Genomic DNA, 6,272 nt, shown 5'->3' on the forward strand with positions numbered 1-6,272 from the left:
CAATAGAATATGATAGAGGCTATTTTCACTCTCACAAAGAGAGAAAATTAAATTAGTTACATTATTCAGAAAAAGATCCTGGCACATAAAATTCTGATAAAGTTCTGGAAACAGAGATGACAGTTAATTTTAAATTATAGCAGGTTTATAAACAACAGGAATAGACACTGATACTAATAGTCCACAGACTGGCAACATTCTGAGACCTTACACTCCATTGTAATTGCTACACAAATTAAATTATAATAGAGCTCCCGGTTTAAGATGTATTTTTCATCTCAGTTGAACTATCCAAATAAAGCTACTGCAGTGAAACAGGTTTCTCAGAGTAATTTGATAGCAGTATGGGAGTTAGGGAAAAGACCAGAATTTGGATTTAAGAAGATATAAAATAAAGCAGCCCATTTCTGTAGAGAGTCTTTTGCCACCTCTGTGCACAAATTGCCTCAAACCAATTTTCCTTAAATTTCTCCTGTAACTTAGAGCGCCTGTCTCGATGCCATGGGTTTGACTCCAGACCTCAGGTGGTGCTGAATTCCTTTTGATTTTTGCTATGCAATTGCTGCATTACTTGTAAAATTGTTAGTCACAATTAGCCAGCTGATGCATCCAGTCAGTGACAAAATACCATGTATTGTTTCCTGAAGGTGTGGACCTCATCTGTTGAATAAAACAGAAAGCTAGTTTGAGGTTCCTGTTTTCTAGTTCTTTGAAGACCTTTGAAGTTCTTTATTGCTATTTAAAAGATGAGCCAAGCTTGCCTGATGTGAATCACTGAGCTACTCTACTCATTGGAGTTTGTGGATGAGCAAAGGCGGCAGCTTTGGATTTTGAATGTATCATACAATTACTCTAAAATCCAGGCCAGAGCTTGTAACGTGACCACTGTTGTTTCGGTTTCCTCAAAGAGCTAGTGAGTCTTCTGCTGTGAAAATCTGATGAGAAAGCTCATCTCCTCTGCGATCTTGCACATGGAGATCCTTGCTCTGACTCCAAACCCATAGGGTTCAATAGCTGCCTGAATAGCAACATGCTTCTCTGCACAAGTCAGTGTGGTAGACACTGGACCATAGTAGTTTTGTTGTTGTTTTTTTGTTTGTTTGTTTGTTTTTGTTTGTTTTGTTTTGTTTTTTAAAAAAAGGAGCCTAATGTTACTTGTTTAGATTTTGTTTCTTTGATTGTTTGTGCTTTTGTTTGGTTGGGTTTTTGTTTGGTTGGTTTTTGGGGGGGAGGTGTGGTAGAGGGTGGAGTCAGGGAGGTAAATGAACTGCATTGGTTTAGTCCCTAGAAAAATACAGTGGCAAAGTAAAGGCAGGTAACTGTATGTAAATGTATGTCATAACGGCATGTAGATGTATACAGTTAAGTCCTGCAAAATAAATTTGGAGTAATTATGCTGGGTCTTTTCTAGACTAGTGAGCACTTTGGTTGGTCTTGTTTAAATATCAAAATTCCCCATTCTTTTAGCTGCTTGGCACCTGTAGTTGGTGTTGAAGATATTCAATTGACAAATTCAAGTTTCAATTGACACTGACAAAAAAATGAAAGATGATCATAGCTGTACTTGCAGATCTGAGAAAGCAACCTGGAACAGTGGTAAGTTCTCATTCAAGGGAAGTCAGGAGAATAAACTCCTGAGCACTTAGCTGAGCACTGTCACCTCCATGTGGCTGAGCATAACTCAGAGCTAGAGCTGTAGTCAAAGTGGTACTTCCCCTCCAGCACTAACTGAAGGACAGGATTAAAAATGGGAGAAGACGAGCAAGGAGAAGGGGAAGTCACTGCCCAACTGATCTGCCTGGGGCAGAGCAGTAACATCTAATACCCCACCTGGCAGCAGCAGCTATAAGGGAAAAATGGGCAAAAGTGAGTATAAACATTTTGCTTTGCCCAGCAGTCCTCTGTCCTTGGCAACTGCTTTTTGCTTCATGACAAGTGCAGGTGACAATGGCTCTGCAGGGGGCTGTAGCTCCCAGTGGGAGGGAGCCTGCCTCCCTCTACATCTGGAGCGCAGAGAGGCCTAGTGATGCCAGCTCGCTTTCTCTGACAGCCGAGGATATGAATTGCCCAGCAGCCTTTGTGCTACCACAGCCAAACAACCAATTATAAGCTTCAGATATGGCATACATGCTGTACTGGTATTGTTCACAATCCACATGCAATTCAAAAGCCACCATTTAACCACCCTTGTCATAACCTCAACCTTTCAGAGACTGTGCATTGTCACTGAAACAATTGTTTTCTCGTGGTTTCAGGTGCCAAAGAAATCAGCGCACTCCACAAGTTTTATGCCTTCTAGCAGTTCCATTCACTTCAGACAATTGGATCAGCATTGTACAGCTGCTATTCCTGCAGTTTTTCATCATTTGCCTGAGTTTATACAAGGGATAAAACAGAGGGCAATTCGTCTGTTAGCCAAAGGAAAAGAGCTAGCATTTCTCTCCTGTTGAAGCAATGCAAGTGTGATATAAAGTCTGTGGGATTTGAACGGAGATGCAATTCACTGGGGAAATTTGTAGGTAGAATCCAGCAGTTTCCTTGGACCGATAACATTTACAGTAATTGTTTGCGCATTTCAATCAATTATTATGCAAACACAAAAGGCAGCTCTGCATTAAAAAAAAATAATAATAATCAGTAAGACAGAAAAATCTAATTGAAGGATATCTGAGTCACAGAGCTATGGAGTTCTGATTTATTGGCGATAAGAGAGGAGTCACACTCTACTCGTGTTAGTTTCATTAGAAGCATGATACAGCCATGAAACTAAAATGTGTTTAATTTAAGATCTATTATATTTTCTATTCCTTATTGACTTAATATTCTGCTCATGTGTAATTTCACACTGAAAAAAAATGGTTCACTATCAACAGACTGAAGATCCACAGACAATTAGGAATATTCCTTGCATATCCATTGTATAATCTAAGAGGCACAGGGTAGTCCTATATTATACTCTGTCAACATTAATCTTGAGATGGCATATATAGCTTGTTTTGAGCTTGTTTTGATCTCAGCCATAACTTTTTTTTTTTTTTTCCCTCCAGTGTTGGAGTTGTTATTGAAGTTCCAGAATGAAAATATGGACTATGTCTGGAAAAAACAAACCTTACTCATTTGAGGAGAAAACCAAGGAAAATGACAGATGAAGGGGAACTGCATCAGAGTTAATAAAGTGTACCTGCTGCTCTGTTAATACACAATAGTTCAGAGTACAGTATTTCAGACTGCAAGCCTGGCTTCCCTGGGGATGCTCAAAGCAAGCCTGGGGAAAGCAGGGGAAAAAATATTCCTTTGCTTAACCACTTCCATTTAGTATTCAGCACAAGACAAACAGCTGGAAGGCCAGGGAATATTCAGGAAAGGTTTCTCCTTTAGCCAGGTTCTGAAATGGTTATGATTCAACACCTACAAAAACTGCCCTGCTATAACATTTAACTATAAAATTCTGTGCTTTGCTTATTCAGGGGAAGGAAGAGACAGGTAACTACCCTCTCCCTGAAAAACACTTGTGTGAGAAGTAGTGGCAAAATAGTCATTAAGATTCCTGTGGTGCTTTGAAGCAAATGTCAGGCATTAACCTTTGATATATTCATTAATTCTTCCACATTCTTCCATTTTCTTCTGACAATAAATGAGACATTTTGACCTAAACAGTTGTGTAATACTAGTGTATGTTATTAAATAAAAGGGAAGTGATTTCACAAAAACAGGGAAGTGATTCCTATGTATTACTTACCTTCATCACAAGAGGGTGATAAGGCTTTACTAGTAAATCACCTTAACATCCAAAATGAGAGATGTTATAGGAAAACACAGAAATGTATGTTTATTACAATTCCCTGGTAATAATCATTATTTTGATCCTCTTGTTTAATTTAAGGTCATAGTAGTCTCCTGTGCTGTGAGCTGTAATGTTTAAAACCTCATTAAGCTTATGACCTTGCAGTTTACCTGCTAGCTCACTGGTTTTGTCACGTTCCTTCTCTGTGGCGGGTCTGGAAGCCAAGGTTTCAAGCACCGGAGGTCACTATATTATTACTGCAACATTCAGCAGGTAGTAGAGAACCCTACCAAAGGGAAAATGTGCATAAAGAGAAAATGCGCAGAACAGACAAGATCAGGACAGACATAGGCTGTATGTGAACATGAATAGGTTGTTCTTGTTTATGCAGGCAAGCCTCCTCATGCCCTGTTCTTCAAAATATTCAAGGACAACAGCCTAGAATCTGGACAATTAGTAGAGCCAGATACCTGGAAAGGAATACAGATCAGACCATAGGCAGAACACATGTCTTGGGAGGGACTTATAGTTTAAGACTCCTCAGAAACATCATGCAATGTTTGATGACAATGCATGTACTGGTTTTATTAAATATTAATAGTCTTTATTCTCCTGACATTTCAATATCTCACTCCTTATCCATTATGATTTAATCTTGTTTACTATAGAGAACAAGTGAACTGTGATTTAACAGTGTTCTTGAAATCCATCCAAATACCATCTAAGATACGCGATTTCTTAAAACAATTAAACTACTCCCCAAATTAGAGCCAATGAAATGCATCTCTGTTGTTTCATGACAACAAACATTGTTCTACCAGAGTATAGCAGGACAGAATAACTGACAGGGTAATCTCATTGTAAATAGTCTTCTACCCTGGGACTTTCACAAGCCTTAGCTCAACTCTGTCAGAGACAGCAGAACAGTACAATGGAAATTACCCTGGTGAAGGTTTGATAATCCTGCCTCTCATAGTAGCCCATATACTACACAAGTCCTGGCTACGGTAATCAACCACCCTTCAAAAAAGCCTGAAATCCTGAGATGTTCTTGTGAATTATGAAGAAATCCATTGGCTGCTCTTGTAAGGTTGGGTTTGAGGCCCTGATGACTGAAAGACAAGGGCACGTAGTACTGATCTGAGCGGCAACAATCCTTTATCTGAAGCAGTACCTACAGTGGTAACTGTGTAAAGGAGCAGCCCCTGTTGGTACTTTCATATATTTTACTTTTGGAGATCAATGTTGATTGATTGCTTAATGGCAGAACTTAACAATAAGACCAGACTCACAGATATCTTTCTTAATGATCTCCAACAATCTCTTGGTAGCCCTAGGCTCTGCATGACCATGTAAAGGTCCCCTGAAACCTCCCTCAGATTTTAGCCAGATAGGTCACAATAAACTACTTGTTTATTTTTAAAGCCATTTGGGGGTAACTCTTCCTATAGATTTATTCTGCCGAAACGCCAGAACTGTTTTGTACCCTGTGAAATGTTCTTGTGTTTTGATCCTTCAGAATGTGACAGAATGTCACCATAATACACAGGCATTGCTGTATTTAGAACACACATAGGTGTGAAAAACATCCCTACTGAGGCACTACACCTCACCCTCGAGCCCTGCTAGCAGCCCTGTCAAGGCCATCATCATACAATCAACTTGTCTGCAGCAAGTGTACTTCATAACCCCGTAGTCCTGCTCTATGCACACAATATGAGTCACCAAATTATCCACCCACAACTTCTAAGAGAAAGGGGTAGGAATATCACCCTTCTTCGTTGTTTCTCATAGTCATAAGGATTTATGTTAAACAGACATATGTGTAGAATGATCAACCATGGTAAACGTAAGGCATTTAAACTGAAATAGTTTGATTTGGGGAAACTCAGAGTGAGTCTGAGTCATCACTTGTGCATCTATTCTAGAAAAGCAAGTGGCTAAGGGGAAAGAAGGTGATACGTAAGGTGTAGAGCTGGTCCAGCTGTACAGGGAGGGAGCACTCATGTTTAGTAATGCCATTATGACCAGTCATGAGGGTCATGAGTTTCTGTTGCTGTAAGGCTCTTTTGTGATTGTGTTTGTGCATTCAGGCTGTATTCAGCATTGTTGCCTGTTTAAAAAAATGTCAAAACAAATCTCTACCACACAGGACATGGAAGTGATAGAACTGGTCTAGGAAATCAGCAATTATGGCCATATATAATAACTACCAGTGCACAGATATACACGGTTCTGGCCATCCAGAGGCACCAGTGTTGCTTCATCCCCCAACACACCAGTTTCTAGACATATTTGGGCTCCTTGGCCACTCACACCTCAGCACGCAACCAGCAGCGAGTGTCTGAGAAGGGCTGTGAGCAGGACAAGCTGTCCCTGCACAATGAAAAGGACAAAGGGAAGGAGTGCTGTGGCTGAGTCACAGCATGGGATCATTCATCCCTCTGTGCCTGCGGTGCTAGGATGGGCTCTGCTGCCACCCATGGCA

The sequence above is a fragment of the Anas platyrhynchos genome, chromosome 2 (assembly GCF_047663525.1).
Source record: "Anas platyrhynchos isolate ZD024472 breed Pekin duck chromosome 2, IASCAAS_PekinDuck_T2T, whole genome shotgun sequence".
Taxonomy (NCBI): Eukaryota; Metazoa; Chordata; class Aves; order Anseriformes; family Anatidae; genus Anas; species Anas platyrhynchos.